Below are 15,610 nucleotides of genomic sequence, written 5' to 3' on the forward strand. Positions count from 1 at the left end.
GGCCCTGCGAGCCCCCTCCCCAGCTCCGCCCCCCGCCGCGCCCGGCCCGCGGCTCCGGTTGGACGACGGATGTGTCACTTCCGAGAAAGAGGCGGGACCAGGCGAGGACCTGAAACTCTCGGAGTGGGGGGATACCGCGGCATACACCGCCCCCCTCCGCCACACCCCTAGCCGCGGACTTCCTCCGCAGTGTCGCCCGCAAGGTCCGCGGGCCGCGCCTTCTGGCCCAGCCTCTCTCGCCAAGTTCTGACACCAGCCCTCTCCCGAACCCACCGAGATCACTTGACCCTGATACCGCACCCTCTAACCCTCACCTCCAGCCCACCTCTCTATTTTCCCACCCCTGGTCGGGCCCCTCCGACCACCAGGCCCACCCCCTGCAAGTCGCCCAACTCTGCCTCCTCCATCTCCTCCTCCTTATCCACTGAGAACTCCCGCTTCTCCCCACCCCCACCCCAGCGCTACATTCCCTCTCGGTCTGCAGCCCCTCTGCCCCCATCCCTCCAGCAAGTACCCCCATCTGACCCCAGTCTTCCAGTCTGCACCCTTTGTACCTCAGCCCTACTTCCTTGCCTCCCTCACTCCCTTTTCAAGTTCCCACCATTGAATGATTAAGTTTATGTCAAGTAAATATGTAAAACCCAAACACACCCATTTTCTAAAAGAGCAGAGAAATGGTATCTTTCTACTAGTGAAGTAAGAAGAGAGAGGTACAAGGTCACCAAGGAGTGTCTAAAGCATTAGGATTGGCTAGGGAACAGAGTATGCGTGTTCGTGTGCGTGTATGTGTGTGTGTAGGGGACGGTTTACTAACCCACAGGGGACAGGTATTCTAGATGCAGCTTTGGACAGGGAAAAGGATACTATAGCCAAAGTTGGTAGGATTTGCCCTCCCCAGCTTTGCCCTCACTCAGCTTTCTGGTGGGGAACCACTTCTTTCTGTTCTCCTCTATTTAATTTGAATAGGGCTGGCCATAGCACTCCGCTCACCAGCTCCAGGCACACAGGATCAAAACCTAGCCAATCAGTTTATTCTGTCTCCCTGGTCACAATGATTGGTTCAGGGAAGACATGTGACCTAACCTAAGCTGGTGAAAACCAACAGAGACATCTGCTACAACTAAAGAAAAAGGTTATTTCTGCTGGAGCTTCCCAGCTGGTAGGAGGTAAGTCCGTTACCAGGAAAGAAGAGGCTTTAAGAGATCAAAGTCAATACAGAAGAAAGCAGAAATGAAAATCTGCTCAAGACACTCCTGACATCAGCACTTGGGTACCTGGATCCAGCCATACCTGAACTCCAATTTAATCTCAGAACAATTATGGGGGTTTTTTGGGCTGTTGCTATTGTTGTTAAATATTACTTTATTCATTTACTTTGTGCCTAGATTAGTGTGAATTGATTTCAGCTGCTTTCACTCAAAAGAAAGAATCTTGATAAATAGATTTTATCTATTTATCCCCGCTCTAGTGTGGAGGCAGTGGAGTATGAGAAAACTAGAGGCCTAAATTAGAAAGGGCTTCAGGGGAAACAGTGCATAGCAGGGGCTATGCAAGACATAGCAGAGAGTCAATGCGGGGATTTACAGCACCTGAGGAAAACTGGCACTTCTGAAACACACGCTGCAACAGAATTTACAAATACACATGGATGCACCAAGAATCTATGGTCTAGGTTAGCATTAAGCTTCCCTCGGTGGTTCCTGGCAGCTAAGGCAAGAGGGGGAATGTGTTTGTTGAAATCGTTTTCATTTTTTGCTGAATGGATGTGTTGTTTGTTTCGAGAAACAAGATTTGTTCCTGAAACTCAACTTTAGCAGAGACCTTTTTGTTATTACAAGGTAGAGTGATCTGAGCCACCAGGGACTGTGGGAGCTCCGTGGAGCTGCCTCCCCTAGCCTCTCAAGAATGGGATAATTAGCAGTGAGGAAGGTAAAGAAAGGGCTGGGGAAAACTATTCTGGACAGAGGGAAGAGAATATAACAATGTGGAGTGTTGGGATGGCGGGGGCACCTGAGTAGGAGACCACCTGCCACCTGGAGCATAACGAGAAGAGGTGGGAGGTGATGGTGGCGTGGTGCATACAGGTGAGCCCCAAGTGGGTCTGAAAGGCATTAAAGAAGATAGGGCGATCTCCTGAAGGCACTAAGGCGCCATGGCAGAGTTTTGGGCAGGACAGAGATACAGTGGGTGACTCATAAAAATCCCTCTAGTTGCTCTATGGAGAGTGGAGGCATGATGGAGTGAGACAGGAGGTCGGAGAACAGGAAGGAGGCTGGGCATAACGAAGACCGGGGCCAGGGTGAAGGAGAGGAGATGGACTGAAGAGACGATGAGGTTCACATAGAACACCTCACTATATCAGTATCAATCAACTATGGCACACCCAGCAAGAGAAGGATGAACTACTGATAAACATCCAGTATGGACGAATTTCAAGATCCTTATGCTGAATGAAAGAAGCCAGAGACAAAACAAAGTACGCTATGTGATTTCAATTACATGAAGTTCCAGAATGGGCAAGACTGATCATGGAGGGTGGGGGAGCGGAGGTGGGGGAGATTAGGACAGTGGTTCCTTATCTTGATGGAGTTTGGGTTACAAAGGTATATGCATTTGTCAAAACCCAGCAAATCGTACTCTTCAGATTTGTGCCTCTTGTTGTCTGTAAGTTTTACCTCAAAATAGAAAAATATGAAGGGCAAACTATTATTGATAGACAGGTAGAAGGACTCAGGGGACATGGTGCTAAGCTGTTGTAGGCACTGGGACTGCAGTGGTGAACAAGACAGGTCAAGATCCCTGACCTGCCTTCATGGAACTTACACTCTGTTTGGGCAGAGAGACTATACACAGAAACGTAAGTGAAATATAGTATGTTATATTGTGACAAGTGCTATAGAGAGATGTAACTCAGAGAATGGAGGGCATAGTGATTTTTGGCAGTGGGAGCTATAATTTTAAACAGTTTAGGGGGGAGGAGTCAAGATGGCGGAGAAGTAGCAAGCTGAGACTGCTTCAGCTAGCCGGAGATCAGCTAGATAGCTTATCTAAACAGTTTGGTTATGGAAGAGCTTAATAAGAAGGTTTCATCTGAGCAAAGACCTGAAGATGAGGGGGGGAACCCCGTGGATTTCTGGGAGAAGAGTGTGCTAAACAATGAGAACAGCAAGTGCAAAGGCCCTGAGGTTGGACTGGCCCGGTAAGTTCGGGGATCAGCAGGGAGGCCAGTCTGGTTAGAGCAGGGGGATGTAGGAAATGAGTATGAAATGAGGTCAGGAAAGGTGGTGTGGGGTCTGAGGGGGACAGTAGTATGGAAGATCACGTAGGATGGGTTTTTAGGCTATGTGTGGCTTTCACTCTGAGGGAGATGGGAGCATGGGAGGCTTTTGAACAGGAACATGGCATCTGAGTTAGGTCTGAAAGAAGTTCTCGTTCCCTTCAGGTGGGAAAGAATTGGAAGCTCTCCCGCTTACAACACAAACCACCCCACAGAGAGATTTATTTTGCTCATGAATTGCCGTCTGACAGGGCTCAGTGCAGACACCCCATCTCCACCCTACTTGGCATCAGCAGGGGCAGCCCAAAGGGGTGGGCTGGAATGATCTGCAGCTTCCCCACTCACTGGCCTGGCACTTGTTGCTGCTACCAGAGGGAACCTCACCTGTGGGCTGTGGCTGGGACATCTACATAAGACCTTTCCATGGAGCCGCTTGGACCTTCTCACATCATGGCAGCTGGGACCAAGGGAGACGAAGAGGGAGCAAGGAAACAGGCAGGAGCCATGTCTCCTTTATGACCTGGATTTGGAAGCCATGCAGAGTCACCTGCATGCCCCTTTCTCGAGTCAGTCCTGAGGTCCTGCCCAGCTTCCAAGGGAGGGAAGAGACTCCACTTCCTGATGGGAAGGGGCCAGCTTGCATGGGAAAGAACAATGCAGAACTTGAAATATTCCTGTGGCCGTTTAGGGGAATATCTGCCAAACTCCTCATAAGACAGTATCTTGGAGCTCTGCCTAGAAGCAGCCCCATGGGGATGGAGTCTTGAGCCTTGAGATACCGGAGAGGGACGGGGGATAGGGTCCCCGCAACTGTGCACACACCCAAATCTGGTAAGTCAGTATCTCTGGCCACTCTCTCCTGTACATCTGCTCGGACATTTTATCCCATGTTCACCTCCCTATGTTCACCCTCTCTGCTGCCAAGGATGGGAAGGAGTTGCTCCAAACCTTCTTTTTTTTTTTTTTTTTTTAGATTTTATTTATTTATTTTTTGACAGAAAGAGAGCAAGTGCACAAGTAGGGGGAGCAGCAGGCAGGGGGAGAAGGAGAAGCAGGCTCCCTGCTAAGCGGAGAGCCCAATGCGCGGCTCAATCCCGGGAGTCAGAGATCATGACCCAAGCCAAGGGCAGTTGCTCAACCAACTGAGCCACCATCGCCCCTTTTCCTAACCTCTTTACAGCTACCTCTTGTGATCTGATTCTCTCTCCACTCTGCCTTCCCCAAGTTCTGACTCCTAATCACATGGGTTTATAAAGGCCAGCTGGTATTCTTGGAAAACTACCAGGAGCAGAAAATCCCTCCAGACTCAAGCCAAGACTAACCTGGAATTAGGTGATGGAAATAAACAGCACGGCCGTAAGTATCATGCAGGGCTCCTGTGCCGAGTGCTGTACTAAGCCCTGCTCTTACTAGAACATCACGGCAGCCCCATCAGGTATTTCCCTGTAGTGTAGCCTTATTGAACCCAGCCTGCCTGCCTGGGTTCAAATCTTGGATCTCTCGCTTATCAGCTGTGTGACTTGGGCTAGTTACTAGTTACTTAACTTCTCTGTGACATGTAGAGTCGTATCTGAAAAAAATGCATTTGATTCAAAACCACACTGTTGCCCAGCGTAGATTAGATTATTGTCTCCTGAGATCCATTTCCTCCTTCTTACAGAACTGCACATTCCTGATTTCACTATGTGCCCGTGAAGGCCCTCCTGAGTAAATCACAGACACTCCTTGGCCCATTTGGTCATGTGACATCCATCGTTCGGGCCAACCAAAGGGGGAAGATGCCGCTGTCATAACAGGCACACACCAAAGACTCCACCAAACATGGCGTGCCTCCTGTTGGGAGGACACAGCAGCGCCAGTGAAATCCTTTCACCAAAATAACCGAACCTGAATCTGATCAAACTTCCAGATTGTAACTATCCATTCATAGGAAAGACGGTGGACAGAAGAACACAATAAAGGACACCATGAAAAAACAGTCACCTGGTTGGAGCCCGCAGGAAACCCTAGACCAGCACTAGCCAATAGAACCTTCCATGATGATGGAAATGTTCTCTATCTGTACTCTCCAGTATGGTAGCCACTGGCCCTGCGGGACTACTGAGCCCTTGAAATGTGTGCAGTAGGACTGAGAAACTGAATTTTTTATTTTTAGTTTCTGGGGTAGCTCCTTCTTTTCTTTTTTTATTTTTCATTTTTTTTATTTTTAGAGATTTTATTTATTTATTTATTTATTTATAAGATTTTATTTATTTATTTGACAGAAATCGCAAGTAGGCAGAGAGGCAGGCTCAAAGAGAGGGGGAGGCAGGCTCCCTGCCGAGCAGAGAGCCCGATGTGGGGTCCTGGGATCAAGACCTGAGCCGAAGGCAGAGGCTTTAACCCACTGAGCCACCCAGGTGCCCCTTCTTTCTTTTTTTAAAGATTTATTTATTTTAGAAAGAGAGAGAGCAGGAGAGCAGGAGCGAGTGGGAGGAGGGGCAGATGAAGAGAGTCTCAAGCAGACTCCCCCCTGAGCACAGAGCCCCACCTGAGGACCAATCCCACAACCTGAGATCACACTCTGAGCCTAAACCAAGAGTCGGCCCCTCAACTGACTGAGCCACACAGGTGCCCTGAAGTAGCTCTTTCTTTATCTTTTTTTTTTTTTTCCTTGAGGTGAAATTCACATACCGTTTTAATGCACCGTTTTAAAGTGTGTAATTCAGTGACCTTGAGTACGTTCATGATGTTGTGCACCCATCACCTGTATCCAGCCCTAAAACGCTTTCATCAGCCCAAAAGAAAACCCACACCCCCTCAGCCCTACCTGCTCCAGCCCCGGGCAACTACCACCCTAATTTTTGTCTCTGTGGATTCACATATTTTAGACATCTCATGGAAACGGAGTCATAGAATAGGTGTCCTTGTGTGTCCAGTTTCTTTGACCTAGCACAGCATGTGCAAGGTTTGGCAGTAATGCACGGGATGGCTTGTATCTCGACTTCATTGCTCTGCGTGGGTATTACCGTGTTATTCCACTGTCTGGCTAGTCTATATTTTGCTTCTCCTTTCATCAGCTGATAGACATTTGGGTTTGCTTCTATCTTGTAGTCGTTATGAATGATGCTGCTGTGAACATTCACGGACAAGTATTTGCCTGAACACCTGTTTTCAATTCTTTGGGGGGGTACCTGCCTAGAAGGGGGACTTGCTGCTACTTCTAACTTTTTGAGGAAATGTAAAACTGTTTTCCACAGCGACTATGCTGCTTTATATTCCCACTAGCAACGAACAAGGGTTCCAGTGTGTCCACACTATCACTAACGTACGGGCTATGGATCCGTGATGATGGGGCGGGAGAAGGACCCCCCTCTTCTGCTTGAAAGTTAATTGTCCACTAAGACACCCCCACACCCACACCCACACGGCCAGGTGTTCTTGGATTAAACTGTGTCTGCCTCTTTCATCTCTGAACTGATGACAGAAGGCTGCCTTCTGTTCTTCCAGCTTGCTGAGGGCCTGCCTTGGAAGGATGGCAGTGGATCCCAAGAATTGGGGGAGGGGATTGTCCCATCACAATTGGAACAGGTCAGGGGTACTCAGTTTGGAGTTTAAGAGGCCTGAATCAAATCCGGGGTCTACCAATTCTTTTTTTTTTTTTTTTTTTTTGAGAGTGTGTGAGAAGGGAAGAGCAGAAGGAGAGGGAGAGAGAACCCCAAGCAGGCTCCATGCCCAGTAGAGCCTGGCGTGGGACTCGATCTCACAACCCTGAGGCCATGACCTGAGCTGAAGTCAAGAGTTGGATGCTTACCCGACTGAGCCACCCAGGCACCCTAAAGTTACATAGTGGCTTGATGACTCAGGTTTCCTCTTCTGTATGATGGTGATATAACAGTCCCTCCGTCTCAGAGACCGTGGTGTGGATTTAATGAGAGCAGGCATGTGTGTGCTTAGCACCGTGCCCCACATGTGGTAAGGTCACAGGATCAGAGGCCATTCACTTGCTCGTTCATTCCCAAGCTCGTTCATTCCCTCGCTCATTCACGTAAGCATTCATGATGCATCTATTCTCTGCCTGATGGAAAGGACACAGGAATTCACCAGAACCTCTCCTGCTGGCTGAGGGCCTCCAGCTTGGAGGGTGGACGGAGAAGGCTCAGACAGGCACTTTTGCTACCCACCTGTCTGCAGGCATACACGTCCCGTGCATGTCGATGTCACACATGTAAGTGTCACAAAACAGTCTGCCGTGCACGCACGCCAGGGTCAACCACCGTGGATTGTGACACACATACACATTTCCCTGTGTCTTAGCCTTGGACACACCTTGACATTAGCAAGCCTGTCGATGTGGGCACGTGGAGGCCTGCTGGCACCAGTGACTATCTGCGTTCTATAAATAACAGCACCCGTCATCCAGGAAGCAGGGGAAAGCTCCCACTCCCGTCTAGGGTCCCACCACGTCCTGGTTCCCTGTACAGATGCTGATGCGTATGTTTGTGTTGGTATCGGTAAGCGCCGGGGGGGCAGGAGGATGATGGGTGGATGTGGTGGCCCAAGTCCCTGCCCCTCTCCTCCCACTGGCTTCCTCAGCACTCTGGTGTCCCTAGCAAGAGACCCTCTCACTAGACTCTTCGAGGCTGGGGAGCCCCCTCCCCAGAGTCCTGAGGCCCCATCTCACCTGCTCATACCCATCAGAGCTCAGTGACCTCGGCAGCCAGGACGCCATCCCCAGGAGGTGGATGTAAATCTAAGGTTTCTGGCAACTGGTGGCTGGGACCAGGGGCCCCAAGCCCCTTGTGATGCACTTTGCAGCCCTGATGAGGAGGGGTTTCCTAGGTCCTGCTGGAGTCTGCTTGTGCAGGAGGAATCCCTTTCTGTCAGAGGCTACAGAGGCTCCCATTCTATATCTAAACAGCAAGAATTCTGCACTATTTCTATCTGCTCTGAATTTTCCAGAAAAGCAAGTCCACGGGAATCAAGGGAAGATCACACCCTGTTTGGGGCTGTAGTTGGTACTGGGGGTGTTTACCATTTCAGAGACTCCTATCATCGCCGTCTCCCTCCTCCTCGCGGCATTTGATTCCCAATCTAGCCGGCCGCTCTGCTTTGCCTTCTCCTGGGGTCCACATGGACAGATCAATGTTCTTATTTAGCCCTTATTCCAAGACGTCAACGACAAAGAAAAATAGACATCTGACTCTTGTCTTATTCACCTGAAATCTAAACGTATAATTCACCAACAGCAGGGACGGCTGGATGTTGTGTCTTTGAGCACTGAGCGAACGGAGCACTTCGCGTTCCTTATAAATTACAGGCTCTCCGTCAGCCACTCCTAATGCCAAGATCCAAACACATCTGAAATAGGAAAGACTGTTGTTGAACTTGATGGCAATGCTTGACCTGACACGGGCTTTTTTTGGTAATCTGTGTTCACCTCACTTTGAGATGAAGAGCGACACATTTCCCTGCAGAAATACTGAAGTGTCTGATTCCAGGAGCCACCCAGACCCCAGCTGGGCTGTTAAGCCTACGTGCCGCGTGTGTGCACCAACTTTCTAAAACCTAACCACCTCCTTGATTCTTCAATGCACGTGTCTGGTGATGGACAGCGGATTGTATTTTTCCTTTGTTTCCTCTATATTACAGGCAACGCATCAAAATGAACTTCAGGTAGAGATTATGTGCACGGGTAAGGTGGGCTGTGAACGGATTTCATTTCACGATAATAAAAGGATATTTTAAAATGTCTATTTTTTATTTTTTCTAAGAGGTTATTTATTTGATAGAGAGAGAGAGCGCGCGCAAGCAGGGGAAGCAACCGCTAGAGGGAAAGGAAGAAGCAGGCTCCCTGCTGAGCAGAGAGCTCTGAGCCACCCAGGTGCCCCTCAAGCTATCAAAGTTTAACACCTGGCTCACATGATCCCGAAACTTTAACAGTCAGGTCTGTGGGTCGCTAGGGGCTGGCACCAGCATGCCACTGGATGGCTAGCCATATTTACCTTACAGAAGTTTAGACAAAGTTTTTAAAGATGTATTTATTCATTTTGAAATAGCAATAATAAATCCATTTCATTATCAAAGCAATGACACCATCACGTATCACATAGCCTCTGAAAAACCTCACTGCACTCTGGGGAAAATAATAGGCAAATAACATCTGAGAATTATTATAAGAATAGTTTTGACCTTGTGGATCCCATGAATGGATCTTGGGAACCCTGGGGGTCTGCTGACCATATTTTCGGAACCACTGGCTTCGAATTTCAGTTCTCACCTCCATTCAATCGAGTTCCATTCAATCCAGTATCCCTCTTTTTAAAAAATAGATATTTTAGGGGTGCCTGGGTGGCTCAGTCTGTTAAGTGTCTGCCTTCAGCTCAAGTCATGACTCCAGGGTCCTGGGATCGAGTCCTGTATCGGGCTTCCTGCTCAGCAAGGAGTATGCTTCTCCCTCTCCCACTCCCCCTGCTTGTGTTTCTTCTCTCTTGGGGTCTCTCTCTCTGTCAAATAAATAAATAAAATCTTTAAAAAAAAATTAAACTTTGGTAGCTTGAGATGGGTCACAGTGGGAGTATTTACACCATGGAAACACCGGGTCACCGGGTTACTTTTCCTTCAGACAGCTGGTTTACCAGTACACCACCCTGTATACAGCCTGAATAAATGAAAACTCTTTGGGGGTCTTCAATTATTTTTTTAAGAGTATGAATGAGGAGAAAAAAAAAAAAGTATGAATGAGTTCAGAACCGCTGGTCTGTCTAAAAACCGGGCCCTCCCTAACCTAACCTGAGGTGCCCTCTGGTGGTAGAAATTAGCATGGATGTGACGATCCACACTCTCAAACCTACATCCCCGAAGTGTGTGTGTCTGTGTGTGTGTGTGTGTGTGTGTGTGTGTGTGTGTGTGTGTGTTTGGTTGTGAAGAAATAGTAACATAGAAAGGTCACATCAGTTAGATATTTTTGGTGGGTTGATTTTACATTTTAAGATTTTTTTTTTAAAGATTTTTTTTTTTTTTTTGACAGAGATCACAGGTAGGCAGAGAGAGAGAGAGAGAGAGAGAGAAGAAAGCAGGTTCCCTGCCGAGCAGAGAGCCCGATTTTAAGATTTTTAAAAAGTAATCTCTACGCCCAATGTGGGGCTCGAACTCACAAACCCGAGATCAAGAGTCACACACGCTCCACAGACTGAGCCAGCCAGGTGCCCCTGGTCTTCAATTGTAATTATCAGTTCATTGAAAGATGATGCACCAGGGACTGCTACAAGCTATTTCACATCACCTAACTCCATTCTCACATCTATCCTGGGCGTAAATATTGGTACCTTACTTTTGTTTCCTGAGCTGTCTGAGGACGAGTGGCTGGTGTCACGCCTCATCGCCTCGCCTCTGCGTCTCCGGCGTGGGACTGCTGGAAACACGGGCGCCGCTCCTACCTATGTGTACTTGTGACTTGTCTCCTACCTCTTCCGCAGCTCCAGTCTCTTTCCACCCGAATCTTGCCCAGGCCCCTCTTTCTCTCAGCCTGTCCATCACGGAATATTCCACTGGAGCCCTTGCTCTCGCCTTTGGAACGGGCCAGCACCGCACAGCCCGGTTTAAAGAACTCAGGAGGGAGGCAGCTGTTAGAAACTTTGAACCCGGGGTGCCTGGGTGGCTCAGTGGGTTAAGCCGCTGCCTTCGGCTCAGGTCATGATCCCAGGGTCCTGGGATCGAGCCCCACGTCGGGCTCCCTGCTCAGCGGGGAGCCTGCTTCCTCCCCTCTCTCTCTCTGCCTGCCTCTCTGTCTGCTTGTGATCTCTGTCAAATAAATTTTTAAAATCTTAAAAAAAAGAAAAAAGAAACTTTGAACCCGGCAAGGGGAATCGCCTGTGTGTCCATCCTCCCTCGGAAGCCCTCACTGTCCACTAGGACCTCAGGCTCTGTCTCTGGGTGGGCCTGGGATGAGCTCTTCTTCCACTGTGATAAGCGGGCAGAGCCCTGTGCTCTAAGGACCCAGGGGCGGAGGGTCCCAGCTCTAGTTCTGGCCCCGTTCACCCTGCCACTGGGGGAGCGGAGGGCGCAGCAAAGCTGGAATTGCACAGAGAGGTGAGGCCTCCCTGAGGCTGCACCGGGCACCCCACAGTTGGGTGGAAGGGAGGACATCCCTTCTGAGCTGGAGTCTCATTGGGTTGAGGTCAGGGACAGTGAGGTGACAGGTCACTGCCTGGGGAGGGCCAACGCTTCATTTCCATGAGGCAACACAGGGCTCTGGGCTCTGGGGAGGCCCCAGTACTAGAGGCTTTTAGCACTTGGGCTACGAGGGGCGGGCTTCCTCACCTCTGCCCTGGGTCCCTCTTGTGGATGGTGGCCTCGCTTTCCTCCCAGAGCATCAGGAAGCTCTCTGGGAGACACACGGCCTCAGGGCTGATCTGGTTAAGGTTTTCCTGCTTGAGCCCTGTCCTACCCAGCTCCAGAGAGACCTGGTCTCCAGCAGGGGCCTCCCAGAGAATACAGCACGGACAGGACAGTGGACCCAGGAGGAGGGTCCATGGAGTCTGCCCCGGTTCCTACAAGGACAGAAACCTTCCTGCTGCTCTCTGAGTGGCTGTCCTCCTCTGACCCTAGGTTAGGGCCAGTTGCTGGACACAGTCGGTGTAAGATCCTCGGATGAAGAAGGGTCCCCTGGCTACAATCACAGCCCATTTCAATGCGGCCCCAAGCGCCCAAGCTCAGTGGGATGTCAGTGCAGCTCCAGCGGACACTGCTCTGGCTGACCGCACCCTTGTTGTCATATTATGTTCTGTGTTAGCTCCCAGCCATGTTGGCCCCCCTCTTAGGGCCTCCAGCAAGGAGTTCAAACCGAGATGCCTCCCTGCCTTAAAGTCAGTGTCCCAGAAAATCAGGGTCTTGGAGAGAAAAGGTTTCTCTCTCCTGTTTACCTGTGGCCTGAAAGGTCTGAGACCCAGGCCCACTCCTGCAGACCCTCTGCTTCTCCAGTTGGAGAATCAGCAGTGGGTCTGGAAGACACCCCTCACCCACCTGCCCACGTGGGTGTGCCCTTAGGCTGTGGCACCCTCCAACCATTCAGCCAGAACTCAGAGCCCTCACCACTTGCTAGTAGTACCATCCACCTCCATGTAATAAAGAGGAAGACTCCACTTTTGATGTTAGATCCTGACAGCTTCAGCCCCACACTCCCGCTTCTGCTGCACATGTGCAGACCTATCAGAGAGCCAACACACTCCCTCCTGGGTACCAACAGGAGGTTCCAACCACAAAAACCCACCCCACATCCAGGAACCCTCACTGACCCCAAGTCCCAGCCCAGAGGAAGACCACAACCAACCTTCACCTCATCTCACGCCTGGACTGTTCAGTTGGTTAAGCATCTGCCTTTGGTTCAGGTCATGATCCCAGAGTCCTGGATGGAGCCCCAAGTCTGCTGGAGAGTCGCCCTCTGCCCCTCTGCCCACTTGTGCTCTCTCACTCTCTCTTAAATAAATAAAACCCTGGGGCGCCTGGGTGGCTCAGTGGGTTAAGCTGCTGCCTTCGGCTCAGGTCATGACCTCAGGTTCCTGGGAGTCCCGCATCGGGCTCTCTGCTCAGCGGGGAGCCTGCTTCCTCCTCTCTCTCTCTGCCTCTCTGCCTACTTGTGATCTCTCTCTGTCAAATAAATAAATAAAATCTTTAAAAAAATAAAATAAATAAATAAATAAATAAAACCCTGAAAAAATATATATAGCATGTAAAATACATTAAAAATATATATTGTATGTATACATACAAGTACATAAAATACATATATATTGTATGTATATATTATATATATGTATATAAAATTCCTGGGCAGGGGCTGTCCAGCCTCCCAACAGGAGACACTAGACACTCATAAAATATTTCATAACCAACTGCCTCCTTGTCCCCCATCCTGGCCCTGACCCCCCTGGTTGTCACTGTCCAGGGACAAGTTGATCATCTGTACTGGTCCCAGAGCTCTGTGAAGACAAGGACTAGGGCTGCTGTGGCTAATGCCATGTACCCAGCTGTTAGGGACTCTGTCTCTTTCCACTCGGGATGCTTAGTGTCTCAGAGGAACGAGGAGTATTTTCCAACCCCTATCCTGGGGTTGGGGTCTTCTCTAACCCTGGGTCCCAGGATATAAGGAGGACCCCGGATGGAGGACCCACTGCAGGTCACAGACATGGGCTGGACTATCACTCCCGGCCCACCTCCCGAAGTGCAGGGCCAACCCCTCCAGAAAGGACAGGGAGGTCCAACCCTCAGACACCCCTGGACAGGCCCCTAGGGAGTGTTCTCACAACTCCTGGGGACTGCGGGCAGATCTGTACTTTTGGAAGGTGAAACAGAAAAGGATATTCCCTTTCCTTCCATCACTGCCCCCCCCCCCCCCCCCCCCCGGCTTCCCACTTTGCTCCAGGAGGAAGTAGCCAACTCCCTCCTGGCACATGAGAGCATTATTTCCACACTCGCTCACAAGGTCCTCCCCCCCACCAAGGTGAAAAGCAGGAAGTACCTCTTCATATCCTCTTGTACAAGAATATTCATAGCAGAATTATTTCTAATAGGCTCAAACTGGAAACGACCTACACGTCTATCACCTGATGACCAGGTGTTTTGTGGGTCTCAGCCTCCGACAGTGACGGTACCCGCTAGGAATGCCTGAGGTGCTCGCCTGGGTCCATACATGTGTGTGGTGGTGCGGGGGGAGGCGGTGAGCCCCCACAGACATGTCCCCAACTGGAGCCAATGTTGTGGCTGGACCCGCCTTAGCGGTTCTTCTTACAAACACGGGGCACCCTTAGCAAAAACCACCAGGGGACTTTGAATAAGACTGATCACTTGCCAAGTCCTGGAGGGCACACGGCATGCCTGGGACCATAGAGTGAGGTCCGTTATCGAGGGAGGGAAGGCGCATGCGCCCAGGGGCTCCACCTCTGTTAGGGGCTGAGGCTGGAGTGTCTAGGGTTTCACTGGTTCACTCTTCATTGGCAAATTTAAAGCCTAAGAGCAGGAGGGCCCCTCAAGCAGCCGACCATCCTGGACTTTCCGAAGGGCAACTCCATGGTTGGGGGTAGTCTCCTTTCTTATCTGGTCATTTTTTCCTCTGAAATTCCGTATTTCTAATTCCATCCTCCGACACAGAAACCATGGCTCCTCCCAAGACGTCAGTAGATGTCGCCAAGTGCTCAGTCCTACACACAAAACGATTATGCCATAGGAAGATTTTTGTTTGGACAGAGTCGGAATCACTGACCTTTCTCATATGTCATCATAAGGCAAATGCTACCACTTTAAGCTTATTACCCTGTATTTTCTAATACTTGTGTTGCTTTTCCTTTGGCATCATTCCCATCCAACTCAATTAATGACGTTTTGAATGACGTGAGCTGGGATCTAAATATTTTCTTTCAATCACACTGGCCCATTGGCCAACGCCAATTGATTGGCCCGTGGGGCACAAGCACTGAGGCCAGCCCTGGGTTTAGGATTCCAGGAGAGACGAATTTTTTTTTTCTTCCTAGGGCAGGGGATTCCTGTCTGGTCCTCGCTCAGTGCAGCCCCGCCCCATGCCCCATGCCTGCCAGGGGGCACAGAAGCCGCGTCCTCCCCCCACCCCGGGCAGGTGGAGACAGGCGGGACCCCCGCTCAGCGCTGACACCGCCCTCCCTGTGCAGTTGTGCGTGTCCAGTTCCCTGTCCCACAGCCTGGTGAGGCCGATGCAAGAACCCCGAGCCTTGTGATAAAGACGGGGTCTTACTCAGTAAAACCAGGAGATCACGGTATCTTGAAGTTTGTTCATGGGTGGGGAGAGTGTGCATACCTTGTCACCTCTGGAGCAGAGGAGGCACCACACGTCTACATTTCTGACACCTCCCAAACCTTCAAGCTCCCAGGATGACAGTCTATGTAAAATGGCAAAATTTATGAAGGGCCTTGTGTCTTCTGTCTTCTGTCTTGTGTCTCCTTGCGTGATCTGCCAAGAAAAGGGCTTTAGTCATGAAAAACGTGTCAGAGATGTGTCCCCAGCGCCAGCCTGGGGATGGTGCCTAGTGAATTTGGCTGTAGGGGTAAGTGCCAGGGCCCTGGGCACCTTCCAGAGCAAACTCATCTCTCATGATTGTCCAGAATCAGAGAAAAGGGACCTGTCACTCTACACAGGATAGATTCAGGCTGGGTGCCTCTTGTCTCCAAACACCACACCATGTCCCGGATCTAAGTCAACAGCAGACCCCACTTGCCAGGCTCATTTACGAAGCAGAATCCGTCACGTCCTCCCGTCACCCAGTCCTCTGTCTGCTGACACTGAAGAGGGACAGAGAAAGTGAGCGAGAGAGAAGGAGAGAGACA

Source organism: Mustela nivalis (genome assembly GCF_964662115.1).
Source record: "Mustela nivalis genome assembly, chromosome: 18".
NCBI classification, from domain to species: domain Eukaryota; kingdom Metazoa; phylum Chordata; class Mammalia; order Carnivora; family Mustelidae; genus Mustela; species Mustela nivalis.